This window comes from Oncorhynchus mykiss, chromosome 9 (assembly GCF_057628025.1).
Source record: "Oncorhynchus mykiss isolate SJ-2025 chromosome 9, ASM5762802v1, whole genome shotgun sequence".
Classification (NCBI taxonomy): Eukaryota; Metazoa; Chordata; class Actinopteri; order Salmoniformes; family Salmonidae; genus Oncorhynchus; species Oncorhynchus mykiss.
In genome coordinates, this window is record NC_143030.1 from 41184899 (window position 1) to 41211715 (window position 26817).

The following is a 26817-nucleotide window of genomic DNA, read 5'->3' on the forward strand; positions in this document are numbered from 1 at the left end:
TGTCATTGCTGCAGAAAGCAAAAAAATAACTTTTGGTATAAGGCTCGTTGGTCTAGGGGTATGATTCTCGCTTAGGGTGCGAGAGGTCCCGGGTTCAAATCCCGGATGAGCCCTTTTGCAGATCCTTGAACAATCTCAGACAGGCAGATCTTGTCGGAACGCCGACTATCACCTCTTGGGCGCAGGACAAGGTGGCTGAATGGTTTTGGCAATAGGACTGCAAATCTATTTTGATAAGCACTTGTTGGTTCAACGTCGCACAACATTTATTATTTTAGATAACCTGCAGAATGTAGGAGCAATTCTGACTTCCAAGTACAAGGATAATGATTCAAATGTAATACACTTGAAATGACATCCAGCCCCTAAAACAAATGAATTCCTCAGGCTCTGCATTGGCCGGGAATCGAGCCCGGGTCAACTGCTTGGAAGGCAGCTATGCTCACCACTATACCACCAAAGCTATGTGCAGCTCAGTAGCAACATTGAGACATCGACTCATAATTTGACCGTCATTTTGGTGGAAAGTGATAATTCACTTTCACGGTTTAGGTGTATGATTATGGCTTAGGTTGCGAGAGGTCCCTGGTTGAAAAATCTATCATTTTAATCACTACAGGTTACCTTCAGATTAGTCCCGTGACACTTGTTGGGAACGTAGGGCAAAACGGAGAACATTGCGACAAGTGGGGTCACATTAGTTTGTAGCCCAAGATTTTGGATTCTACAAACAGAACTTGGCAACATAGACGGTTGTGACTTCAGACGAGTCTCCTGACACTTGTGGGGGATGTAGAGAAAAATTGAGAATACCACCATGTTCGTGAGGGTCTCCTCATTCCAGAGAGTGGTCATATGAATTTGTAGGTCAAACGGTTCGGAAGCTAGAGATGTTTTTGTGAGAAGACCGATTATAGGTATTGTCTCATGGTCTCATTTGACTCAAAATAAATGAGTTCCATTCTTTTGGAAGTCTTATTTTTTCATTTGTTTTTTAAAAAAATGAATTGATCTCATTTTGCACTTTATTAATTTGTAAAAACTCGTCATCATTTTGCTGTCGCGACTGAACAAGACAGAATGTGAAAGACACAGCAGATGAACTACAGAAGATTTGAACTGAAGCATGGTCAAGATTTTGGAAGACTGTTATGCTCACAAGTAAAGCACAAAACACTCACATTATGTTCAATCGTTCCAAGCACCATGGACACGTCAATCGATATCTTCACTGTCATTGCTGCAGAAAGCAAAAAAATAACTTTTTGCATAAGGCTCGTTGGTCTAGGGGTATGATTCTCGCTTAGGGTGCGAGAGGTCCCGGGTTCAAATCCCGGATGAGCCCTTTTGCAGATCCTTGAACAATCTCAGACAGGCAGATCTTGTCGGAACGCCGACTATCACCTCTTGGGCGCAGGACAAGGTGGCTGAATGGTTTTGGCGATAGGACTGCAAATCTATTTTGATAAGCACTTGTTGGTTCAACGTCGCACAACATTTATTATTTTAGATAACCTGCAGAATGTAGGAGCAATTCTGACTTCCAAGTACAAGGATAATGATTCAAATGTAATACACTTGAAATGACATCCAGCCCCTAAAACAAATGAATTCCTCAGGCTCTGCATTGGCCGGGAATCGAGCCCGGGTCAACTGCTTGGAAGGCAGCTATGCTCACCACTATACCACCAATGCTATGTGCAGCTCAGTAGCAACATTGAGACATCGACTCATAATTTGACCGTCATTTTGGTGGAAAGTGATAATTCACTTTCACGGTTTAGGTGTATGATTATGGCTTAGGTTGCGAGAGGTCCCTGGTTGAAAAATCTATCATTTTAATCACTACAGGTTACCTTCAGATTAGTCCCGTGACACTTGTTGGGAACGTAGGGCAAAACGGAGAACATTGCGACAAGTGGGGTCACATTAGTTTGTAGCCCAAGATTTTGGATTCTACAAACAGAACTTGGCAACATAGACGGTTGTGACTTCAGACGAGTCTCCTGACACTTGTGGGGGATGTAGAGAAAAATTGAGAATACCACCATGTTCGTGAGGGTCTCCTCATTCCAGAGAGTGGTCATATGAATTTGTAGGTCAAACGGTTCGGAAGCTAGAGATGTTTTTGTGAGAAGACCGATTATAGGTATTGTCTCATGGTCTCATTTGACTCAAAATAAATGAGTTCCATTCTTTTGGAAGTCTTATTTTTTCATTTGTTTTTTAAAAAAATGAATTGATCTCATTTTGCACTTTATTAATTTGTAAAAACTCGTCATCATTTTGCTGTCGCGACTGAACAAGACAGAATGTGAAAGACACAGCAGATGAACTACAGAAGATTTGAACTGAAGCATGGTCAAGATTTTGGAAGACTGTTATGCTCACAAGTAAAGCACAAAACACTCACATGATGTTCAATCGTTCCAAGCACCATGGACACGTCAATCGATATCTTCACTGTCATTGCTGCAGAAAGCAAAAAAATAACTTTTTGCATAAGGCTCGTTGGTCTAGGGGTATGATTCTCGCTTAGGGTGCGAGAGGTCCCGGGTTCAAATCCCGTATGAGCCCTTTTGCAGATCCTTGAACAATCTCAGACAGGCAGATCTTGTCGGAATGCCGACTATCACCTCTTGGGCGCAGGACAAGGTGGCTGAATGGTTTTGGCGATAGGACTGCAAATCTATTTTGATAAGCACTTGTTGGTTCAACGTCGCACAACATTTATTATTTTAGATAACCTGCAGAATGTAGGAGCAATTCTGACTTCCAAGTACAAGGATAATGATTCAAATGTAATACACTTGAAATGACATCCAGCCCCTAAAACAAATGAATTCCTCAGGCTCTGCATTGGCCGGGAATCGAGCCCGGGTCAACTGCTTGGAAGGCAGCTATGCTCACCACTATACCACCAAAGCTATGTGCAGCTCAGTAGCAACATTGAGACATCGACTCATAATTTGACCGTCATTTTGGTGGAAAGTGATAATTCACTTTCACGGTTTAGGTGTATGATTATGGCTTAGGTTGCGAGAGGTCCCTGGTTGAAAAATCTATCATTTTAATCACTACAGGTTACCTTCAGATTAGTCCCGTGACACTTGTTGGGAACGTAGGGCAAAACGGAGAACATTGCGACAAGTGGGGTCACATTAGTTTGTAGCCCAAGATTTTGGATTCTACAAACAGAACTTGGCAACATAGACGGTTGTGACTTCAGACGAGTCTCCTGACACTTGTGGGGGATGTAGAGAAAAATTGAGAATACCACCATGTTCGTGAGGGTCTCCTCATTCCAGAGAGTGGTCATATGAATTTGTAGGTCAAACGGTTCGGAAGCTAGAGATGTTTTTGTGAGAAGACCGATTATAGGTATTGTCTCATGGTCTCATTTGACTCAAAATAAATGAGTTCCATTCTTTTGGAAGTCTTATTTTTTCATTTGTTTTTTAAAAAAATGAATTGATCTCATTTTGCACTTTATTAATTTGTAAAAACTCGTCATCATTTTGCTGTCGCGACTGAACAAGACAGAATGTGAAAGACACAGCAGATGAACTACAGAAGATTTGAACTGAAGCATGGTCAAGATTTTGGAAGACTGTTATGCTCACAAGTAAAGCACAAAACACTCACATTATGTTCAATCGTTCCAAGCACCATGGACACGTCAATCGATATCTTCACTGTCATTGCTGCAGAAAGCAAAAAAATAACTTTTTGCATAAGGCTCGTTGGTCTAGGGGTATGATTCTCGCTTAGGGTGCGAGAGGTCCCGGGTTCAAATCCCGGATGAGCCCTTTTGCAGATCCTTGAACAATCTCAGACAGGCAGATCTTGTCGGAACGCCGACTATCACCTCTTGGGCGCAGGACAAGGTGGCTGAATGGTTTTGGCGATAGGACTGCAAATCTATTTTGATAAGCACTTGTTGGTTCAACGTCGCACAACATTTATTATTTTAGATAACCTGCAGAATGTAGGAGCAATTCTGACTTCCAAGTACAAGGATAATGATTCAAATGTAATACACTTGAAATGACATCCAGCCCCTAAAACAAATGAATTCCTCAGGCTCTGCATTGGCCGGGAATCGAGCCCGGGTCAACTGCTTGGAAGGCAGCTATGCTCACCACTATACCACCAATGCTATGTGCAGCTCAGTAGCAACATTGAGACATCGACTCATAATTTGACCGTCATTTTGGTGGAAAGTGATAATTCACTTTCACGGTTTAGGTGTATGATTATGGCTTAGGTTGCGAGAGGTCCCTGGTTGAAAAATCTATCATTTTAATCACTACAGGTTACCTTCAGATTAGTCCCGTGACACTTGTTGGGAACGTAGGGCAAAACGGAGAACATTGCGACAAGTGGGGTCACATTAGTTTGTAGCCCAAGATTTTGGATTCTACAAACAGAACTTGGCAACATAGACGGTTGTGACTTCAGACGAGTCTCCTGACACTTGTGGGGGATGTAGAGAAAAATTGAGAATACCACCATGTTCGTGAGGGTCTCCTCATTCCAGAGAGTGGTCATATGAATTTGTAGGTCAAACGGTTCGGAAGCTAGAGATGTTTTTGTGAGAAGACCGATTATAGGTATTGTCTCATGGTCTCATTTGACTCAAAATAAATGAGTTCCATTCTTTTGGAAGTCTTATTTTTTCATTTGTTTTTTAAAAAAATGAATTGATCTCATTTTGCACTTTATTAATTTGTAAAAACTCGTCATCATTTTGCTGTCGCGACTGAACAAGACAGAATGTGAAAGACACAGCAGATGAACTACAGAAGATTTGAACTGAAGCATGGTCAAGATTTTGGAAGACTGTTATGCTCACAAGTAAAGCACAAAACACTCACATGATGTTCAATCGTTCCAAGCACCATGGACACGTCAATCGATATCTTCACTGTCATTGCTGCAGAAAGCAAAAAAATAACTTTTTGCATAAGGCTCGTTGGTCTAGGGGTATGATTCTCGCTTAGGGTGCGAGAGGTCCCGGGTTCAAATCCCGTATGAGCCCTTTTGCAGATCCTTGAACAATCTCAGACAGGCAGATCTTGTCGGAATGCCGACTATCACCTCTTGGGCGCAGGACAAGGTGGCTGAATGGTTTTGGCGATAGGACTGCAAATCTATTTTGATAAGCACTTGTTGGTTCAACGTCGCACAACATTTATTATTTTAGATAACCTGCAGAATGTAGGAGCAATTCTGACTTCCAAGTACAAGGATAATGATTCAAATGTAATACACTTGAAATGACATCCAGCCCCTAAAACAAATGAATTCCTCAGGCTCTGCATTGGCCGGGAATCGAACCCGGGTCAACTGCTTGGAAGGCAGCTATGCTCACCACTATACCACCAATGCTATGTGCAGCTCAGTAGCAACATTGAGACATCGACTCATAATTTGACCGTCATTTTGGTGGAAAGTGATAATTCACTTTCACGGTTTAGGTGTATGATTATGGCTTAGGTTGCGAGAGGTCCCTGGTTGAAAAATCTATCATTTTAATCACTACAGGTTACCTTCAGATTAGTCCCGTGACACTTGTTGGGAACGTAGGGCAAAACGGAGAACATTGCGACAAGTGGGGTCACATTAGTTTGTAGCCCAAGATTTTGGATTCTACAAACAGAACTTGGCAACATAGACGGTTGTGACTTCAGACGAGTCTCCTGACACTTGTGGGGGATGTAGAGAAAAATTGAGAATACCACCATGTTCGTGAGGGTCTCCTCATTCCAGAGAGTGGTCATATGAATTTGTAGGTCAAACGGTTCGGAAGCTAGAGATGTTTTTGTGAGAAGACCGATTATAGGTATTGTCTCATGGTCTCATTTGACTCAAAATAAATGAGTTCCATTCTTTTGGAAGTCTTATTTTTTCATTTGTTTTAAAAAAAAATGAATTGATCTCATTTTGCACTTTATTAATTTGTAAAAACTCGTCATCATTTTGCTGTCGCGACTGAACAAGACAGAATGTGAAAGACACAGCAGATGAACTACAGAAGATTTGAACTGAAGCATGGTCAAGATTTTGGAAGACTGTTATGCTCACAAGTAAAGCACAAAACACTCACATGATGTTCAATCGTTCCAAGCACCATGGACACGTCAATCGATATCTTCACTGTCATTGCTGCAGAAAGCAAAAAAATAACTTTTTGCATAAGGCTCGTTGGTCTAGGGGTATGATTCTCGCTTAGGGTGCGAGAGGTCCCGGGTTCAAATCCCGGATGAGCCCTTTTGCAGATCCTTGAACAATCTCAGACAGGCAGATCTTGTCGGAATGCCGACTATCACCTCTTGGGCGCAGGACAAGGTGGCTGAATGGTTTTGGCGATAGGACTGCAAATCTATTTTGATAAGCACTTGTTGGTTCAACGTCGCACAACATTTATTATTTTAGATAACCTGCAGAATGTAGGAGCAATTCTGACTTCCAAGTACAAGGATAATGATTCAAATGTAATACACTTGAAATGACATCCAGCCCCTAAAACAAATGAATTCCTCAGGCTCTGCATTGGCCGGGAATCGAACCCGGGTCAACTGCTTGGAAGGCAGCTATGCTCACCACTATACCACCAATGCTATGTGCAGCTCAGTAGCAACATTGAGACATCGACTCATAATTTGACCGTCATTTTGGTGGAAAGTGATAATTCACTTTCACGGTTTAGGTGTATGATTATGGCTTAGGTTGCGAGAGGTCCCTGGTTGAAAAATCTATCATTTTAATCACTACAGGTTACCTTCAGATTAGTCCCGTGACACTTGTTGGGAACGTAGGGCAAAACGGAGAACATTGCGACAAGTGGGGTCACATTAGTTTGTAGCCCAAGATTTTGGATTCTACAAACAGAACTTGGCAACATAGACGGTTGTGACTTCAGACGAGTCTCCTGACACTTGTGGGGGATGTAGAGAACAATTGAGAATACCACCATGTTCGTGAGGGTCTCCTCATTCCAGAGAGTGGTCATATGAATTTGTAGGTCAAACGGTTCGGAAGCTAGAGATGTTTTTGTGAGAAGACCGATTATAGGTATTGTCTCATGGTCTCATTTGACTCAAAATAAATGAGTTCCATTCTTTTGGAAGTCTTATTTTTTCATTTGTTTTTAAAAAAATGAATTGATCTCATTTTGCACTTTATTAATTTGTAAAAACTCGTCATCATTTTGCTGTCGCGACTGAACAAGACAGAATGTGAAAGACACAGCAGATGAACTACAGAAGATTTGAACTGAAGCATGGTCAAGATTTTGGAAGACTGTTATGCTCACAAGTAAAGCACAAAACACTCACATGATGTTCAATCGTTCCAAGCACCATGGACACGTCAATCGATATCTTCACTGTCATTGCTGCAGAAAGCAAAAAAATAACTTTTTGCATAAGGCTCGTTGGTCTAGGGGTATGATTCTCGCTTAGGGTGCGAGAGGTCCCGGGTTCAAATCCCGGATGAGCCCTTTTGCAGATCCTTGAACAATCTCAGACAGGCAGATCTTGTCGGAATGCCGACTATCACCTCTTGGGCGCAGGACAAGGTGGCTGAATGGTTTTGGCGATAGGACTGCAAATCTATTTTGATAAGCACTTGTTGGTTCAACGTCGCACAACATTTATTATTTTAGATAACCTGCAGAATGTAGGAGCAATTCTGACTTCCAAGTACAAGGATAATGATTCAAATGTAATACACTTGAAATGACATCCAGCCCCTAAAACAAATGAATTCCTCAGGCTCTGCATTGGCCGGGAATCGAACCCGGGTCAACTGCTTGGAAGGCAGCTATGCTCACCACTATACCACCAATGCTATGTGCAGCTCAGTAGCAACATTGAGACATCGACTCATAATTTGACCGTCATTTTGGTGGAAAGTGATAATTCACTTTCACGGTTTAGGTGTATGATTATGGCTTAGGTTGCGAGAGGTCCCTGGTTGAAAAATCTATCATTTTAATCACTACAGGTTACCTTCAGATTAGTCCCGTGACACTTGTTGGGAACGTAGGGCAAAACGGAGAACATTGCGACAAGTGGGGTCACATTAGTTTGTAGCCCAAGATTTTGGATTCTACAAACAGAACTTGGCAACATAGACGGTTGTGACTTCAGACGAGTCTCCTGACACTTGTGGGGGATGTAGAGAACAATTGAGAATACCACCATGTTCGTGAGGGTCTCCTCATTCCAGAGAGTGGTCATATGAATTTGTAGGTCAAACGGTTCGGAAGCTAGAGATGTTTTTGTGAGAAGACCGATTATAGGTATTGTCTCATGGTCTCATTTGACTCAAAATAAATGAGTTCCATTCTTTTGGAAGTCTTATTTTTTCATTTGTTTTTAAAAAAATGAATTGATCTCATTTTGCACTTTATTAATTTGTAAAAACTCGTCATCATTTTGCTGTCGCGACTGAACAAGACAGAATGTGAAAGACACAGCAGATGAACTACAGAAGATTTGAACTGAAGCATGGTCAAGATTTTGGAAGACTGTTATGCTCACAAGTAAAGCACAAAACACTCACATGATGTTCAATCGTTCCAAGCACCATGGACACGTCAATCGATATCTTCACTGTCATTGCTGCAGAAAGCAAAAAAATAACTTTTGGTATAAGGCTCGTTGGTCTAGGGGTATGATTCTCGCTTAGGGTGCGAGAGGTCCCGGGTTCAAATCCCGGATGAGCCCTTTTGCAGATCCTTGAACAATCTCAGACAGGCAGATCTTGTCGGAACGCCGACTATCACCTCTTGGGCGCAGGACAAGGTGGCTGAATGGTTTTGGCAATAGGACTGCAAATCTATTTTGATAAGCACTTGTTGGTTCAACGTCGCACAACATTTATTATTTTAGATAACCTGCAGAATGTAGGAGCAATTCTGACTTCCAAGTACAAGGATAATGATTCAAATGTAATACACTTGAAATGACATCCAGCCCCTAAAACAAATGAATTCCTCAGGCTCTGCATTGGCCGGGAATCGAGCCCGGGTCAACTGCTTGGAAGGCAGCTATGCTCACCACTATACCACCAAAGCTATGTGCAGCTCAGTAGCAACATTGAGACATCGACTCATAATTTGACCGTCATTTTGGTGGAAAGTGATAATTCACTTTCACGGTTTAGGTGTATGATTATGGCTTAGGTTGCGAGAGGTCCCTGGTTGAAAAATCTATCATTTTAATCACTACAGGTTACCTTCAGATTAGTCCCGTGACACTTGTTGGGAACGTAGGGCAAAACGGAGAACATTGCGACAAGTGGGGTCACATTAGTTTGTAGCCCAAGATTTTGGATTCTACAAACAGAACTTGGCAACATAGACGGTTGTGACTTCAGACGAGTCTCCTGACACTTGTGGGGGATGTAGAGAACAATTGAGAATACCACCATGTTCGTGAGGGTCTCCTCATTCCAGAGAGTGGTCATATGAATTTGTAGGTCAAACGGTTCGGAAGCTAGAGATGTTTTTGTGAGAAGACCGATTATAGGTATTGTCTCATGGTCTCATTTGACTCAAAATAAATGAGTTCCATTCTTTTGGAAGTCTTATTTTTTCATTTGTTTTTAAAAAAATGAATTGATCTCATTTTGCACTTTATTAATTTGTAAAAACTCGTCATCATTTTGCTGTCGCGACTGAACAAGACAGAATGTGAAAGACACAGCAGATGAACTACAGAAGATTTGAACTGAAGCATGGTCAAGATTTTGGAAGACTGTTATGCTCACAAGTAAAGCACAAAACACTCACATGATGTTCAATCGTTCCAAGCACCATGGACACGTCAATCGATATCTTCACTGTCATTGCTGCAGAAAGCAAAAAAATAACTTTTGGTATAAGGCTCGTTGGTCTAGGGGTATGATTCTCGCTTAGGGTGCGAGAGGTCCCGGGTTCAAATCCCGGATGAGCCCTTTTGCAGATCCTTGAACAATCTCAGACAGGCAGATCTTGTCGGAACGCCGACTATCACCTCTTGGGCGCAGGACAAGGTGGCTGAATGGTTTTGGCAATAGGACTGCAAATCTATTTTGATAAGCACTTGTTGGTTCAACGTCGCACAACATTTATTATTTTAGATAACCTGCAGAATGTAGGAGCAATTCTGACTTCCAAGTACAAGGATAATGATTCAAATGTAATACACTTGAAATGACATCCAGCCCCTAAAACAAATGAATTCCTCAGGCTCTGCATTGGCCGGGAATCGAGCCCGGGTCAACTGCTTGGAAGGCAGCTATGCTCACCACTATACCACCAAAGCTATGTGCAGCTCAGTAGCAACATTGAGACATCGACTCATAATTTGACCGTCATTTTGGTGGAAAGTGATAATTCACTTTCACGGTTTAGGTGTATGATTATGGCTTAGGTTGCGAGAGGTCCCTGGTTGAAAAATCTATCATTTTAATCACTACAGGTTACCTTCAGATTAGTCCCGTGACACTTGTTGGGAACGTAGGGCAAAACGGAGAACATTGCGACAAGTGGGGTCACATTAGTTTGTAGCCCAAGATTTTGGATTCTACAAACAGAACTTGGCAACATAGACGGTTGTGACTTCAGACGAGTCTCCTGACACTTGTGGGGGATGTAGAGAAAAATTGAGAATACCACCATGTTCGTGAGGGTCTCCTCATTCCAGAGAGTGGTCATATGAATTTGTAGGTCAAACGGTTCGGAAGCTAGAGATGTTTTTGTGAGAAGACCGATTATAGGTATTGTCTCATGGTCTCATTTGACTCAAAATAAATGAGTTCCATTCTTTTGGAAGTCTTATTTTTTCATTTGTTTTTAAAAAAATGAATTGATCTCATTTTGCACTTTATTAATTTGTAAAAACTCGTCATCATTTTGCTGTCGCGACTGAACAAGACAGAATGTGAAAGACACAGCAGATGAACTACAGAAGATTTGAACTGAAGCATGGTCAAGATTTTGGAAGACTGTTATGCTCACAAGTAAAGCACAAAACACTCACATGATGTTCAATCGTTCCAAGCACCATGGACACGTCAATCGATATCTTCACTGTCATTGCTGCAGAAAGCAAAAAAATAACTTTTTGCATAAGGCTCGTTGGTCTAGGGGTATGATTCTCGCTTAGGGTGCGAGAGGTCCCGGGTTCAAATCCCGGATGAGCCCTTTTGCAGATCCTTGAACAATCTCAGACAGGCAGATCTTGTCGGAACGCCGACTATCACCTCTTGGGCGCAGGACAAGGTGGCTGAATGGTTTTGGCGATAGGACTGCAAATCTATTTTGATAAGCACTTGTTGGTTCAACGTCGCACAACATTTATTATTTTAGATAACCTGCAGAATGTAGGAGCAATTCTGACTTCCAAGTACAAGGATAATGATTCAAATGTAATACACTTGAAATGACATCCAGCCCCTAAAACAAATGAATTCCTCAGGCTCTGCATTGGCCGGGAATCGAGCCCGGGTCAACTGCTTGGAAGGCAGCTATGCTCACCACTATACCACCAAAGCTATGTGCAGCTCAGTAGCAACATTGAGACATCGACTCATAATTTGACCGTCATTTTGGTGGAAAGTGATAATTCACTTTCACGGTTTAGGTGTATGATTATGGCTTAGGTTGCGAGAGGTCCCTGGTTGAAAAATCTATCATTTTAATCACTACAGGTTACCTTCAGATTAGTCCCGTGACACTTGTTGGGAACGTAGGGCAAAACGGAGAACATTGCGACAAGTGGGGTCACATTAGTTTGTAGCCCAAGATTTTGGATTCTACAAACAGAACTTGGCAACATAGACGGTTGTGACTTCAGACGAGTCTCCTGACACTTGTGGGGGATGTAGAGAAAAATTGAGAATACCACCATGTTCGTGAGGGTCTCCTCATTCCAGAGAGTGGTCATATGAATTTGTAGGTCAAACGGTTCGGAAGCTAGAGATGTTTTTGTGAGAAGACCGATTATAGGTATTGTCTCATGGTCTCATTTGACTCAAAATAAATGAGTTCCATTCTTTTGGAAGTCTTATTTTTTCATTTGTTTTTAAAAAAAATGAATTGATCTCATTTTGCACTTTATTAATTTGTAAAAACTCGTCATCATTTTGCTGTCGCGACTGAACAAGACAGAATGTGAAAGACACAGCAGATGAACTACAGAAGATTTGAACTGAAGCATGGTCAAGATTTTGGAAGACTGTTATGCTCACAAGTAAAGCACAAAACACTCACATGATGTTCAATCGTTCCAAGCACCATGGACACGTCAATCGATATCTTCACTGTCATTGCTGCAGAAAGCAAAAAAATAACTTTTTGCATAAGGCTCGTTGGTCTAGGGGTATGATTCTTGCTTAGGGTGGGAGAGGTCCCGGGTTCAAATCCCGTATGAGCCCTTTTGCAGATCCTTGAACAATCTCAGACAGGCAGATCTTGTCGGAATGCCGACTATCACCTCTTGGGCGCAGGACAAGGTGGCTGAATGGTTTTGGCGATAGGACTGCAAATCTATTTTGATATGCACTTGTTGGTTCAACGTCGCACAACATTTATTATTTTAGATAACCTGCAGAATGTAGGAGCAATTCTGACTTCCAAGTACAAGGATAATGATTCAAATGTAATACACTTGAAATGACATCCAGCCCCTAAAACAAATGAATTCCTCAGGCTCTGCATTGGCCGGGAATCGAACCCGGGTCAACTGCTTGGAAGGCAGCTATGCTCACCACTATACCACCAATGCTATGTGCAGCTCAGTAGCAACATTGAGACATCGACTCATAATTTGACCGTCATTTTGGTGGAAAGTGATAATTCACTTTCACGGTTTAGGTGTATGATTATGGCTTAGGTTGCGAGAGGTCCCTGGTTGAAAAATCTATCATTTTAATCACTACAGGTTACCTTCAGATTAGTCCCGTGACACTTGTTGGGAACGTAGGGCAAAACGGAGAACATTGCGACAAGTGGGGTCACATTAGTTTGTAGCCCAAGATTTTGGATTCTACAAACAGAACTTGGCAACATAGACGGTTGTGACTTCAGACGAGTCTCCTGACACTTGTGGGGGATGTAGAGAACAATTGAGAATACCACCATGTTCGTGAGGGTCTCCTCATTCCAGAGAGTGGTCATATGAATTTGTAGGTCAAACGGTTCGGAAGCTAGAGATGTTTTTGTGAGAAGACCGATTATAGGTATTGTCTCATGGTCTCATTTGACTCAAAATAAATGAGTTCCATTCTTTTGGAAGTCTTATTTTTTCATTTGTTTTTTAAAAAAATGAATTGATCTCATTTTGCACTTTATTAATTTGTAAAAACTCGTCATCATTTTGCTGTCGCGACTGAACAAGACAGAATGTGAAAGACACAGCAGATGAACTACAGAAGATTTGAACTGAAGCATGGTCAAGATTTTGGAAGACTGTTATGCTCACAAGTAAAGCACAAAACACTCACATGATGTTCAATCGTTCCAAGCACCATGGACACGTCAATCGATATCTTCACTGTCATTGCTGCAGAAAGCAAAAAAATAACTTTTGGTATAAGGCTCGTTGGTCTAGGGGTATGATTCTCGCTTAGGGTGCGAGAGGTCCCGGGTTCAAATCCCGGATGAGCCCTTTTGCAGATCCTTGAACAATCTCAGACAGGCAGATCTTGTCGGAACGCCGACTATCACCTCTTGGGCGCAGGACAAGGTGGCTGAATGGTTTTGGCAATAGGACTGCAAATCTATTTTGATAAGCACTTGTTGGTTCAACGTCGCACAACATTTATTATTTTAGATAACCTGCAGAATGTAGGAGCAATTCTGACTTCCAAGTACAAGGATAATGATTCAAATGTAATACACTTGAAATGACATCCAGCCCCTAAAACAAATGAATTCCTCAGGCTCTGCATTGGCCGGGAATCGAGCCCGGGTCAACTGCTTGGAAGGCAGCTATGCTCACCACTATACCACCAAAGCTATGTGCAGCTCAGTAGCAACATTGAGACATCGACTCATAATTTGACCGTCATTTTGGTGGAAAGTGATAATTCACTTTCACGGTTTAGGTGTATGATTATGGCTTAGGTTGCGAGAGGTCCCTGGTTGAAAAATCTATCATTTTAATCACTACAGGTTACCTTCAGATTAGTCCCGTGACACTTGTTGGGAACGTAGGGCAAAACGGAGAACATTGCGACAAGTGGGGTCACATTAGTTTGTAGCCCAAGATTTTGGATTCTACAAACAGAACTTGGCAACATAGACGGTTGTGACTTCAGACGAGTCTCCTGACACTTGTGGGGGATGTAGAGAAAAATTGAGAATACCACCATGTTCGTGAGGGTCTCCTCATTCCAGAGAGTGGTCATATGAATTTGTAGGTCAAACGGTTCGGAAGCTAGAGATGTTTTTGTGAGAAGACCGATTATAGGTATTGTCTCATGGTCTCATTTGACTCAAAATAAATGAGTTCCATTCTTTTGGAAGTCTTATTTTTTCATTTGTTTTTTAAAAAAATGAATTGATCTCATTTTGCACTTTATTAATTTGTAAAAACTCGTCATCATTTTGCTGTCGCGACTGAACAAGACAGAATGTGAAAGACACAGCAGATGAACTACAGAAGATTTGAACTGAAGCATGGTCAAGATTTTGGAAGACTGTTATGCTCACAAGTAAAGCACAAAACACTCACATGATGTTCAATCGTTCCAAGCACCATGGACACGTCAATCGATATCTTCACTGTCATTGCTGCAGAAAGCAAAAAAATTACTTTTTGCATAAGGCTCGTTGGTCTAGGGGTATGAATCTCGCTTAGGGTGCGAGAGGTCCCGGGTTCAAATCCCGTATGAGCCCTTTTGCAGATCCTTGAACAATCTCAGACAGGCAGATCTTGTCGGAATGCCGACTATCACCTCTTGGGCGCAGGACAAGGTGGCTGAATGGTTTTGGCGATAGGACTGCAAATCTATTTTGATAAGCACTTGTTGGTTCAACGTCGCACAACATTTATTATTTTAGATAACCTGCAGAATGTAGGAGCAATTCTGACTTCCAAGTACAAGGATAATGATTCAAATGTAATACACTTGAAATGACATCCAGCCCCTAAAACAAATGAATTCCTCAGGCTCTGCATTGGCCGGGAATCGAACCCGGGTCAACTGCTTGGAAGGCAGCTATGCTCACCACTATACCACCAATGCTATGTGCAGCTCAGTAGCAACATTGAGACATCGACTCATAATTTGACCGTCATTTTGGTGGAAAGTGATAATTCACTTTCACGGTTTAGGTGTATGATTATGGCTTAGGTTGCGAGAGGTCCCTGGTTGAAAAATCTATCATTTTAATCACTACAGGTTACCTTCAGATTAGTCCCGTGACACTTGTTGGGAACGTAGGGCAAAACGGAGAACATTGCGACAAGTGGGGTCACATTAGTTTGTAGCCCAAGATTTTGGATTCTACAAACAGAACTTGGCAACATAGACGGTTGTGACTTCAGACGAGTCTCCTGACACTTGTGGGGGATGTAGAGAAAAATTGAGAATACCACCATGTTCGTGAGGGTCTCCTCATTCCAGAGAGTGGTCATATGAATTTGTAGGTCAAACGGTTCGGAAGCTAGAGATGTTTTTGTGAGAAGACCGATTATAGGTATTGTCTCATGGTCTCATTTGACTCAAAATAAATGAGTTCCATTCTTTTGGAAGTCTTATTTTTTCATTTGTTTTAAAAAAAAATGAATTGATCTCATTTTGCACTTTATTAATTTGTAAAAACTCGTCATCATTTTGCTGTCGCGACTGAACAAGACAGAATGTGAAAGACACAGCAGATGAACTACAGAAGATTTGAACTGAAGCATGGTCAAGATTTTGGAAGACTGTTATGCTCACAAGTAAAGCACAAAACACTCACATGATGTTCAATCGTTCCAAGCACCATGGACACGTCAATCGATATCTTCACTGTCATTGCTGCAGAAAGCAAAAAAATAACTTTTTGCATAAGGCTCGTTGGTCTAGGGGTATGATTCTCGCTTAGGGTGCGAGAGGTCCCGGGTTCAAATCCCGGATGAGCCCTTTTGCAGATCCTTGAACAATCTCAGACAGGCAGATCTTGTCGGAATGCCGACTATCACCTCTTGGGCGCAGGACAAGGTGGCTGAATGGTTTTGGCGATAGGACTGCAAATCTATTTTGATAAGCACTTGTTGGTTCAACGTCGCACAACATTTATTATTTTAGATAACCTGCAGAATGTAGGAGCAATTCTGACTTCCAAGTACAAGGATAATGATTCAAATGTAATACACTTGAAATGACATCCAGCCCCTAAAACAAATGAATTCCTCAGGCTCTGCATTGGCCGGGAATCGAACCCGGGTCAACTGCTTGGAAGGTAGCTATGCTCACCACTATACCACCAATGCTATGTGCAGCTCATTAGCAACATTGAGACATCGACTCATAATTTGACCGTCATTTTGGTGGAAAGTGATAATTCACTTTCACGGTTTAGGTGTATGATTATGGCTTAGGTTGCGAGAGGTCCCTGGTTGAAAAATCTATCATTTTAATCACTACAGGTTACCTTCAGATTAGTCCCGTGACACTTGTTGGGAACGTAGGGCAAAACGGAGAACATTGCGACAAGTGGGGTCACATTAGTTTGTAGCCCAAGATTTTGGATTCTACAAACAGAACTTGGCAACATAGACGGTTGTGACTTCAGACGAGTCTCCTGACACTTGTGGGGGATGTAGAGAAAAATTGAGAATACCACCATGTTCGTGAGGGTCTCCTCATTCCAGAGAGTGGTCATATGAATTTGTAGGTCAAACGGTTCGGAAGCTAGAGATGTTTTTGTGAGAAGACCGATTATAGGTATTGTCTCATGGTCTCATTTGACTCAAAATAAATGAGTTCCATTCTTTTGGAAGTCTTATTTTTTCATTTGTTTTTAAAAAAATGAATTGATCTCATTTTGCACTTTATTAATTTGTAAAAACTCGTCATCATTTTGCTGTCGCGACTGAACAAGACAGAATGTGAAAGACACAGCAGATGAACTACAGAAGATTTGAACTGAAGCATGGTCAAGATTTTGGAAGACTGTTATGCTCACAAGTAAAGCACAAAACACTCACATGATGTTCAATCGTTCCAAGCACCATGGACACGTCAATCGATATCTTCACTGTCATTGCTGCAGAAAGCAAAAAAATAACTTTTTGCATAAGGCTCGTTGGTCTAGGGGTATGATTCTCGCTTAGGGTGCGAGAGGTCCCGGGTTCAAATCCCGGATGAGCCCTTTTGCAGATCCTTGAACAATCTCAGACAGGCAGATCTTGTCGGAATGCCGACTATCACCTCTTGGGCGCAGGACAAGGTGGCTGAATGGTTTTGGCGATAGGACTGCAAATCTATTTTGATAAGCACTTGTTGGTTCAACGTCGCACAACATTTATTATTTTAGATAACCTGCAGAATGTAGGAGCAATTCTGACTTCCAAGTACAAGGATAATGATTCAAATGTAATACACTTGAAATGACATCCAGCCCCTAAAAAAAATGAATTCCTCAGGCTCTGCATTGGCCGGGAATCGAACCCGGGTCAACTGCTTGGAAGGCAGCTATGCTCACCACTATACCACCAATGCTATGTGCAGCTCAGTAGCAACATTGAGACATCGACTCATAATTTGACCGTCATTTTGGTGGAAAGTGATAATTCACTTTCACGGTTTAGGTGTATGATTATGGCTTAGGTTGCGAGAGGTCCCTGGTTGAAAAATCTATCATTTTAATCACTACAGGTTACCTTCAGATTAGTCCCGTGACACTTGTTGGGAACGTAGGGCAAAACGGAGAACATTGCGACAAGTGGGGTCACATTAGTTTGTAGCCCAAGATTTTGGATTCTACAAACAGAACTTGGCAACATAGACGGTTGTGACTTCAGACGAGTCTCCTGACACTTGTGGGGGATGTAGAGAAAAATTGAGAATACCACCATGTTCGTGAGGGTCTCCTCATTCCAGAGAGTGGTCATATGAATTTGTAGGTCAAACGGTTCGGAAGCTAGAGATGTTTTTGTGAGAAGACCGATTATAGGTATTGTCTCATGGTCTCATTTGACTCAAAATAAATGAGTTCCATTCTTTTGGAAGTCTTATTTTTTCATTTGTTTTTAAAAAAATGAATTGATCTCATTTTGCACTTTATTAATTTGTAAAAACTCGTCATCATTTTGCTGTCGCGACTGAACAAGACAGAATGTGAAAGACACAGCAGATGAACTACAGAAGATTTGAACTGAAGCATGGTCAAGATTTTGGAAGACTGTTATGCTCACAAGTAAAGCACAAAACACTCACATGATGTTCAATCGTTCCAAGCACCATGGACACGTCAATCGATATCTTCACTGTCATTGCTGCAGAAAGCAAAAAAATAACTTTTTGCATAAGGCTCGTTGGTCTAGGGGTATGATTCTCGCTTAGGGTGCGAGAGGTCCCGGGTTCAAATCCCGGATGAGCCCTTTTGCAGATCCTTGAACAATCTCAGACAGGCAGATCTTGTCGGAATGCCGACTATCACCTCTTGGGCGCAGGACAAGGTGGCTGAATGGTTTTGGCGATAGGACTGCAAATCTATTTTGATAAGCACTTGTTGGTTCAACGTCGCACAACATTTATTATTTTAGATAACCTGCAGAATGTAGGAGCAATTCTGACTTCCAAGTACAAGGATAATGATTCAAATGTAATACACTTGAAATGACATCCAGCCCCTAAAAAAAATGAATTCCTCAGGCTCTGCATTGGCCGGGAATCGAACCCGGGTCAACTGCTTGGAAGGCAGCTATGCTCACCACTATACCACCAATGCTATGTGCAGCTCAGTAGCAACATTGAGACATCGACTCATAATTTGACCGTCATTTTGGTGGAAAGTGATAATTCACTTTCACGGTTTAGGTGTATGATTATGGCTTAGGTTGCGAGAGGTCCCTGGTTGAAAAATCTATCATTTTAATCACTACAGGTTACCTTCAGATTAGTCCCGTGACACTTGTTGGGAACGTAGGGCAAAACGGAGAACATTGCGACAAGTGGGGTCACATTAGTTTGTAGCCCAAGATTTTGGATTCTACAAACAGAACTTGGCAACATAGACGGTTGTGACTTCAGACGAGTCTCCTGACACTTGTGGGGGATGTAGAGAAAAATTGAGAATACCACCATGTTCGTGAGGGTCTCCTCATTCCAGAGAGTGGTCATATGAATTTGTAGGTCAAACGGTTCGGAAGCTAGAGATGTTTTTGTGAGAAGACCGATTATAGGTATTGTCTCATGGTCTCATTTGACTCAAAATAAATGAGTTCCATTCTTTTGGAAGTCTTATTTTTTCATTTGTTTTTAAAAAAATGAATTGATCTCATTTTGCACTTTATTAATTTGTAAAAACTCGTCATCATTTTGCTGTCGCGACTGAACAAGACAGAATGTGAAAGACACAGCAGATGAACTACAGAAGATTTGAACTGAAGCATGGTCAAGATTTTGGAAGACTGTTATGCTCACAAGTAAAGCACAAAACACTCACATGATGTTCAATCGTTCCAAGCACCATGGACACGTCAATCGATATCTTCACTGTCATTGCTGCAGAAAGCAAAAAAATAACTTTTGGTATAAGGCTCGTTGGTCTAGGGGTATGATTCTCGCTTAGGGTGCGAGAGGTCCCGGGTTCAAATCCCGGATGAGCCCTTTTGCAGATCCTTGAACAATCTCAGACAGGCAGATCTTGTCGGAATGCCGACTATCACCTCTTGGGCGCAGGACAAGGTGGCTGAATGGTTTTGGCGATAGGACTGCAAATCTATTTTGATAAGCACTTGTTGGTTCAACGTCGCACAACATTTATTATTTTAGATAACCTGCAGAATGTAGGAGCAATTCTGACTTCCAAGTACAAGGATAATGATTCAAATGTAATACACTTGAAATGACATCCAGCCCCTAAAACAAATGAATTCCTCAGGCTCTGCATTGGCCGGGAATCGAACCCGGGTCAACTGCTTGGAAGGCAGCTATGCTCACCACTATACCACCAATGCTATGTGCAGCTCATTAGCAACATTGAGACATCGACTCATAATTTGACCGTCATTTTGGTGGAAAGTGATAATTCACTTTCACGGTTTAGGTGTATGATTATGGCTTAGGTTGCGAGAGGTCCCTGGTTGAAAAATCTATCATTTTAATCACTACAGGTTACCTTCAGATTAGTCCCGTGACACTTGTTGGGAACGTAGGGCAAAACGGAGAACATTGCGACAAGTGGGGTCACATTAGTTTGTAGCCCAAGATTTTGGATTCTACAAACAGAACTTGGCAACATAGACGGTTGTGACTTCAGACGAGTCTCCTGACACTTGTGGGGGATGTAGAGAAAAATTGAGAATACCACCATGTTCGTGAGGGTCTCCTCATTCCAGAGAGTGGTCATATGAATTTGTAGGTCAAACGGTTCGGAAGCTAGAGATGTTTTTGTGAGAAGACCGATTATAGGTATTGTCTCATGGTCTCATTTGACTCAAAATAAATGAGTTCCATTCTTTTGGAAGTCTTATTTTTTCATTTGTTTTTAAAAAAATGAATTGATCTCATTTTGCACTTTATTAATTTGTAAAAACTCGTCATCATTTTGCTGTCGCGACTGAACAAGACAGAATGTGAAAGACACAGCAGATGAACTACAGAAGATTTGAACTGAAGCATGGTCAAGATTTTGGAAGACTGTTATGCTCACAAGTAAAGCACAAAACACTCACATGATGTTCAATCGTTCCAAGCACCATGGACACGTCAATCGATATCTTCACTGTCATTGCTGCAGAAAGCAAAAAAATAACTTTTTGCATAAGGCTCGTTGGTCTAGGGGTATGATTCTCGCTTAGGGTGTGAGAGGTCCCGGGTTCAAATCCCGGATGAGCCCTTTTGCAGATCCTTGAACAATCTCAGACAGGCAGATCTTGTCGGAATGCCGACTATCACCTCTTGGGCGCAGGACAAGGTGGCTGAATGGTTTTGGCGATAGGACTGCAAATCTATTTTGATAAGCACTTGTTGGTTCAACGTCGCACAACATTTATTATTTTAGATAACCTGCAGAATGTAGGAGCAATTCTGACTTCCAAGTACAAGGATAATGATTCAAATGTAATACACTTGAAATGACATCCAGCCCCTAAAACAAATGAATTCCTCAGGCTCTGCATTGGCCGGGAATCGAACCCGGGTCAACTGCTTGGAAGGCAGCTATGCTCACCACTATACCACCAATGCTATGTGCAGCTCAGTAGCAACATTGAGACATCGACTCATAATTTGACCGTCATTTTGGTGGAAAGTGATAATTCACTTTCACGGTTTAGGTGTATGATTATGGCTTAGGTTGCGAGAGGTCCCTGGTTGAAAAATCTATCATTTTAATCACTACAGGTTACCTTCAGATTAGTCCCGTGACACTTGTTGGGAACGTAGGGCAAAACGGAGAACATTGCGACAAGTGGGGTCACATTAGTTTGTAGCCCAAGATTTTGGATTCTACAAACAGAACTTGGCAACATAGACGGTTGTGACTTCAGACGAGTCTCCTGACACTTGTGGGGGATGTAGAGAAAAATTGAGAATACCACCATGTTCGTGAGGGTCTCCTCATTCCAGAGAGTGGTCATATGAATTTGTAGGTCAAACGGTTCGGAAGCTAGAGATGTTTTTGTGAGAAGACCGATTATAGGTATTGTCTCATGGTCTCATTTGACTCAAAATAAATGAGTTCCATTCTTTTGGAAGTCTTATTTTTTCATTTGTTTTTAAAAAAATGAATTGATCTCATTTTGCACTTTATTAATTTGTAAAAACTCGTCATCATTTTGCTGTCGCGACTGAACAAGACAGAATGTGAAAGACACAGCAGATGAACTACAGAAGATTTGAACTGAAGCATGGTCAAGATTTTGGAAGACTGTTATGCTCACAAGTAAAGCACAAAACACTCACATGATGTTCAATCGTTCCAAGCACCATGGACACGTCAATCGATATCTTCACTGTCATTGCTGCAGAAAGCAAAAAAATAACTTTTTGCATAAGGCTCGTTGGTCTAGGGGTATGATTCTCGCTTAGGGTGCGAGAGGTCCCGGGTTCAAATCCCGGATGAGCCCTTTTGCAGATCCTTGAACAATCTCAGACAGGCAGATCTTGTCGGAATGCCGACTATCACCTCTTGGGCGCAGGACAAGGTGGCTGAATGGTTTTGGCGATAGGACTGCAAATCTATTTTGATAAGCACTTGTTGGTTCAACGTCGCACAACATTTATTATTTTAGATAACCTGCAGAATGTAGGAGCAATTCTGACTTCCAAGTACAAGGATAATGATTCAAATGTAATACACTTGAAATGACATCCAGCCCCTAAAACAAATGAATTCCTCAGGCTCTGCATTGGCCGGGAATCGAACCCGGGTCAACTGCTTGGAAGGCAGCTATGCTCACCACTATACCACCAATGCTATGTGCAGCTCAGTAGCAACATTGAGACATCGACTCATAATTTGACCGTCATTTTGGTGGAAAGTGATAATTCACTTTCACGGTTTAGGTGTATGATTATGGCTTAGGTTGCGAGAGGTCCCTGGTTGAAAAATCTATCATTTTAATCACTACAGGTTACCTTCAGATTAGTCCCGTGACACTTGTTGGGAACGTAGGGCAAAACGGAGAACATTGCGACAAGTGGGGTCACATTAGTTTGTAGCCCAAGATTTTGGATTCTACAAACAGAACTTGGCAACATAGACGGTTGTGACTTCAGACGAGTCTCCTGACACTTGTGGGGGATGTAGAGAAAAATTGAGAATACCACCATGTTCGTGAGGGTCTCCTCATTCCAGAGAGTGGTCATATGAATTTGTAGGTCAAACGGTTCGGAAGCTAGAGATGTTTTTGTGAGAAGACCGATTATAGGTATTGTCTCATGGTCTCATTTGACTCAAAATAAATGATTTCCATTCTTTTGGAAGTCTTATTTTTTCATTTGTTTTTAAAAAAATGAATTGATCTCATTTTGCACTTTATTAATTTGTAAAAACTCGTCATCATTTTGCTGTCGCGACTGAACAAGACAGAATGTGAAAGACACAGCAGATGAACTACAGAAGATTTGAACTGAAGCATGGTCAAGATTTTGGAAGACTGTTATGCTCACAAGTAAAGCACAAAACACTCACATGATGTTCAATCGTTCCAAGCACCATGGACACGTCAATCGATATCTTCACTGTCATTGCTGCAGAAAGCAAAAAAATAACTTTTTGCATAAGGCTCGTTGGTCTAGGGGTATGATTCTCGCTTAGGGTGCGAGAGGTCCCGGGTTCAAATCCCGGATGAGCCCTTTTGCAGATCCTTGAACAAGACAGAATGTGAAAGACACAGCAGATGAACTACAGAAGATTTGAACTGAAGCATGGTCAAGATTTTGGAAGACTGTTATGCTCACAAGTAAAGCACAAAACACTCACATGATGTTCAATCGTTCCAAGCACCATGGACACGTCAATCGATATCTTCACTGTCATTGCTGCAGAAAGCAAAAAAATAACTTGGTTGAAAAATCTATCATTTTAATCACTACAGGTTACCTTCAGATTAGTCCCGTGACACTTGTTGGGAACGTAGGGCAAAACGGAGAACATTGCGACAAGTGGGGTCACATTAGTTTGTAGCCCAAGATTTTGGATTCTACAAACAGAACTTGGCAACATAGACGGTTGTGACTTCAGACGAGTCTCCTGACACTTGTGGGGGATGTAGAGAACAATTGAGAATACCACCATGTTCGTGAGGGTCTCCTCATTCCAGAGAGTGGTCATATGAATTTGTAGGTCAAACGGTTCGGAAGCTAGAGATGTTTTTGTGAGAAGACCGATTATAGGTATTGTCTCATGGTCTCATTTGACTCAAAATAAATGATTTCCATTCTTTTGGAAGTCTTATTTTTTCATTTGTTTTTAAAAAAATGAATTGATCTCATTTTGCACTTTATTAATTTGTAAAAACTCGTCATCATTTTGCTGTCGCGACTGAACAAGACAGAATGTGAAAGACACAGCAGATGAACTACAGAAGATTTGAACTGAAGCATGGTCAAGATTTTGGAAGACTGTTATGCTCACAAGTAAAGCACAAAACACTCACATGATGTTCAATCGTTCCAAGCACCATGGACACGTCAATCGATATCTTCACTGTCATTGCTGCAGAAAGCAAAAAAATAACTTTTTGCATAAGGCTCGTTGGTCTAGGGGTATGATTCTCGCTTAGGGTGCGAGAGGTCCCGGGTTCAAATCCCGGATGAGCCCTTTTGCAGATCCTTGAACAAGACAGAATGTGAAAGACACAGCAGATGAACTACAGAAGATTTGAACTGAAGCATGGTCAAGATTTTGGAAGACTGTTATGCTCACAAGTAAAGCACAAAACACTCACATGATGTTCAATCGTTCCAAGCACCATGGACACGTCAATCGATATCTTCACTGTCATTGCTGCAGAAAGCAAAAAAATAACTTGGTTGAAAAATCTATCATTTTAATCACTACAGGTTACCTTCAGATTAGTCCCGTGACACTTGTTGGGAACGTAGGGCAAAACGGAGAACATTGCGACAAGTGGGGTCACATTAGTTTGTAGCCCAAGATTTTGGATTCTACAAACAGAACTTGGCAACATAGACGGTTGTGACTTCAGACGAGTCTCCTGACACTTGTGGGGGATGTAGAGAACAATTGAGAATACCACCATGTTCGTGAGGGTCTCCTCATTCCAGAGAGTGGTCATATGAATTTGTAGGTCAAACGGTTCGGAAGCTAGAGATGTTTTTGTGAGAAGACCGATTATAGGTATTGTCTCATGGTCTCATTTGACTCAAAATAAATGAGTTCCATTCTTTTGGAAGTCTTATTTTTTCATTTGTTTTTAAAAAAAATGAATTGATCTCATTTTGCACTTTATTAATTTGTAAAAACTCGTCATCATTTTGCTGTCGCGACTGAACAAGACAGAATGTGAAAGACACAGCAGATGAACTACAGAAGATTTGAACTGAAGCATGGTCAAGATTTTGGAAGACTGTTATGCTCACAAGTAAAGCACAAAACACTCACATGATGTTCAATCGTTCCAAGCACCATGGACACGTCAATCGATATCTTCACTGTCATTGCTGCAGAAAGCAAAAAAATAACTTTTTGCATAAGGCTCGTTGGTCTAGGGGTATGATTCTCGCTTAGGGTGCGAGAGGTCCCGGGTTCAAATCCCGGATGAGCCCTTTTGCAGATCCTTGAACAAGACAGAATGTGAAAGACACAGCAGATGAACTACAGAAGATTTGAACTGAAGCATGGTCAAGATTTTGGAAGACTGTTATGCTCACAAGTAAAGCACAAAACACTCACATGATGTTCAATCGTTCCAAGCACCATGGACACGTCAATCGATATCTTCACTGTCATTGCTGCAGAAAGCAAAAAAATAACTTGGTTGAAAAATCTATCATTTTAATCACTACAGGTTACCTTCAGATTAGTCCCGTGACACTTGTTGGGAACGTAGGGCAAAACGGAGAACATTGCGACAAGTGGGGTCACATTAGTTTGTAGCCCAAGATTTTGGATTCTACAAACAGAACTTGGCAACATAGACGGTTGTGACTTCAGACGAGTCTCCTGACACTTGTGGGGGATGTAGAGAACAATTGAGAATACCACCATGTTCGTGAGGGTCTCCTCATTCCAGAGAGTGGTCATATGAATTTGTAGGTCAAACGGTTCGGAAGCTAGAGATGTTTTTGTGAGAAGACCGATTATAGGTATTGTCTCATGGTTTGACAAAAACCGATCTAGGTCCACCATCTTTCACTGCAGATATGGAGGGGTAACATAAGCAGTTGTGGAGGATTGAGACGGATACGCCGAGTCTTAATCTCTCTAGTTGAAAACGGATCTATTTGAATGGGTATTTTCAAAATTAATTGACTTTGATTCACGTACCTTTGCGTCATTTGACTCAAAATAAATGAGTTCCATTCTTTTGGAAGTCTTATTTTTTCATTTGTTTTTAAAAAAATGAATTGATCTCATTTTGCACTTTATTAATTTGTAAAAACTCGTCATCATTTTGCTGTCGCGACTGAACAAGACAGAATGTGAAAGACACAGCAGATGAACTACAGAAGATTTGAACTGAAGCATGGTCAAGATTTTGGAAGACTGTTATGCTCACAAGTAAAGCACAAAACACTCACATGATGTTCAATCGTTCCAAGCACCATGGACACGTCAATCGATATCTTCACTGTCATTGCTGCAGAAAGCAAAAAAATAACTTGGTTGAAAAATCTATCATTTTAATCACTACAGGTTACCTTCAGATTAGTCCCGTGACACTTGTTGGGAACGTAGGGCAAAACGGAGAACATTGCGACAAGTGGGGTCACATTAGTTTGTAGCCCAAGATTTTGGATTCTACAAACAGAACTTGGCAACATAGACGGTTGTGACTTCAGACGAGTCTCCTGACACTTGTGGGGGATGTAGAGAACAATTGAGAATACCACCATGTTCGTGAGGGTCTCCTCATTCCAGAGAGTGGTCATATGAATTTGTAGGTCAAACGGTTCGGAAGCTAGAGATGTTTTTGT

General features: G+C 41.5%; 27 non-coding genes across 27 annotated transcripts; 17 read left to right on the forward strand and 10 right to left on the reverse strand.

Moving 5' to 3' along the window:
• The first annotated feature begins 41 nt into the window (after positions 1-41).
• Positions 42-113, forward strand: trnap-agg (transfer RNA proline (anticodon AGG)). The gene has a single exon. It is a non-coding gene; the product is annotated as a tRNA-Pro (tRNA).
• Positions 114-1273: 1160 nt separating this feature from the next.
• Positions 1274-1345, forward strand: trnap-agg (transfer RNA proline (anticodon AGG)). The gene has a single exon. It is a non-coding gene; the product is annotated as a tRNA-Pro (tRNA).
• A 2392-nt stretch (positions 1346-3737) lies between these two features.
• trnap-agg (transfer RNA proline (anticodon AGG)) lies at positions 3738-3809 on the forward strand. Its single transcript has one exon. It is a non-coding gene; the product is annotated as a tRNA-Pro (tRNA).
• A 1510-nt stretch (positions 3810-5319) lies between these two features.
• trnag-ucc (transfer RNA glycine (anticodon UCC)) lies at positions 5320-5391 on the reverse strand. The gene has a single exon. It is a non-coding gene; the product is annotated as a tRNA-Gly (tRNA).
• Positions 5392-6201: 810 nt separating this feature from the next.
• trnap-agg (transfer RNA proline (anticodon AGG)) lies at positions 6202-6273 on the forward strand. Its single transcript has one exon. It is a non-coding gene; the product is annotated as a tRNA-Pro (tRNA).
• Positions 6274-6551: 278 nt separating this feature from the next.
• On the reverse strand, positions 6552-6623 carry trnag-ucc (transfer RNA glycine (anticodon UCC)). Its single transcript has one exon. It is a non-coding gene; the product is annotated as a tRNA-Gly (tRNA).
• An 809-nt stretch (positions 6624-7432) lies between these two features.
• Positions 7433-7504, forward strand: trnap-agg (transfer RNA proline (anticodon AGG)). Its single transcript has one exon. It is a non-coding gene; the product is annotated as a tRNA-Pro (tRNA).
• Positions 7505-7782: 278 nt separating this feature from the next.
• trnag-ucc (transfer RNA glycine (anticodon UCC)) lies at positions 7783-7854 on the reverse strand. The gene has a single exon. It is a non-coding gene; the product is annotated as a tRNA-Gly (tRNA).
• An 809-nt stretch (positions 7855-8663) lies between these two features.
• trnap-agg (transfer RNA proline (anticodon AGG)) lies at positions 8664-8735 on the forward strand. Its single transcript has one exon. It is a non-coding gene; the product is annotated as a tRNA-Pro (tRNA).
• A 1159-nt stretch (positions 8736-9894) lies between these two features.
• On the forward strand, positions 9895-9966 carry trnap-agg (transfer RNA proline (anticodon AGG)). Its single transcript has one exon. It is a non-coding gene; the product is annotated as a tRNA-Pro (tRNA).
• Positions 9967-11125: 1159 nt separating this feature from the next.
• Positions 11126-11197, forward strand: trnap-agg (transfer RNA proline (anticodon AGG)). The gene has a single exon. It is a non-coding gene; the product is annotated as a tRNA-Pro (tRNA).
• A 1510-nt stretch (positions 11198-12707) lies between these two features.
• Positions 12708-12779, reverse strand: trnag-ucc (transfer RNA glycine (anticodon UCC)). The gene has a single exon. It is a non-coding gene; the product is annotated as a tRNA-Gly (tRNA).
• Positions 12780-13589: 810 nt separating this feature from the next.
• On the forward strand, positions 13590-13661 carry trnap-agg (transfer RNA proline (anticodon AGG)). Its single transcript has one exon. It is a non-coding gene; the product is annotated as a tRNA-Pro (tRNA).
• Positions 13662-15171: 1510 nt separating this feature from the next.
• Positions 15172-15243, reverse strand: trnag-ucc (transfer RNA glycine (anticodon UCC)). The gene has a single exon. It is a non-coding gene; the product is annotated as a tRNA-Gly (tRNA).
• Positions 15244-16053: 810 nt separating this feature from the next.
• trnap-agg (transfer RNA proline (anticodon AGG)) lies at positions 16054-16125 on the forward strand. Its single transcript has one exon. It is a non-coding gene; the product is annotated as a tRNA-Pro (tRNA).
• Positions 16126-17284: 1159 nt separating this feature from the next.
• Positions 17285-17356, forward strand: trnap-agg (transfer RNA proline (anticodon AGG)). Its single transcript has one exon. It is a non-coding gene; the product is annotated as a tRNA-Pro (tRNA).
• Positions 17357-17634: 278 nt separating this feature from the next.
• On the reverse strand, positions 17635-17706 carry trnag-ucc (transfer RNA glycine (anticodon UCC)). The gene has a single exon. It is a non-coding gene; the product is annotated as a tRNA-Gly (tRNA).
• Positions 17707-18515: 809 nt separating this feature from the next.
• On the forward strand, positions 18516-18587 carry trnap-agg (transfer RNA proline (anticodon AGG)). Its single transcript has one exon. It is a non-coding gene; the product is annotated as a tRNA-Pro (tRNA).
• Positions 18588-18865: 278 nt separating this feature from the next.
• Positions 18866-18937, reverse strand: trnag-ucc (transfer RNA glycine (anticodon UCC)). The gene has a single exon. It is a non-coding gene; the product is annotated as a tRNA-Gly (tRNA).
• Positions 18938-19746: 809 nt separating this feature from the next.
• On the forward strand, positions 19747-19818 carry trnap-agg (transfer RNA proline (anticodon AGG)). The gene has a single exon. It is a non-coding gene; the product is annotated as a tRNA-Pro (tRNA).
• Positions 19819-20096: 278 nt separating this feature from the next.
• trnag-ucc (transfer RNA glycine (anticodon UCC)) lies at positions 20097-20168 on the reverse strand. The gene has a single exon. It is a non-coding gene; the product is annotated as a tRNA-Gly (tRNA).
• A 1159-nt stretch (positions 20169-21327) lies between these two features.
• Positions 21328-21399, reverse strand: trnag-ucc (transfer RNA glycine (anticodon UCC)). Its single transcript has one exon. It is a non-coding gene; the product is annotated as a tRNA-Gly (tRNA).
• Positions 21400-22208: 809 nt separating this feature from the next.
• Positions 22209-22280, forward strand: trnap-agg (transfer RNA proline (anticodon AGG)). Its single transcript has one exon. It is a non-coding gene; the product is annotated as a tRNA-Pro (tRNA).
• A 278-nt stretch (positions 22281-22558) lies between these two features.
• On the reverse strand, positions 22559-22630 carry trnag-ucc (transfer RNA glycine (anticodon UCC)). Its single transcript has one exon. It is a non-coding gene; the product is annotated as a tRNA-Gly (tRNA).
• Positions 22631-23439: 809 nt separating this feature from the next.
• trnap-agg (transfer RNA proline (anticodon AGG)) lies at positions 23440-23511 on the forward strand. Its single transcript has one exon. It is a non-coding gene; the product is annotated as a tRNA-Pro (tRNA).
• Positions 23512-24406: 895 nt separating this feature from the next.
• On the forward strand, positions 24407-24478 carry trnap-agg (transfer RNA proline (anticodon AGG)). The gene has a single exon. It is a non-coding gene; the product is annotated as a tRNA-Pro (tRNA).
• An 896-nt stretch (positions 24479-25374) lies between these two features.
• trnap-agg (transfer RNA proline (anticodon AGG)) lies at positions 25375-25446 on the forward strand. The gene has a single exon. It is a non-coding gene; the product is annotated as a tRNA-Pro (tRNA).
• The last annotated feature ends 1371 nt before the right edge of the window (positions 25447-26817 follow it).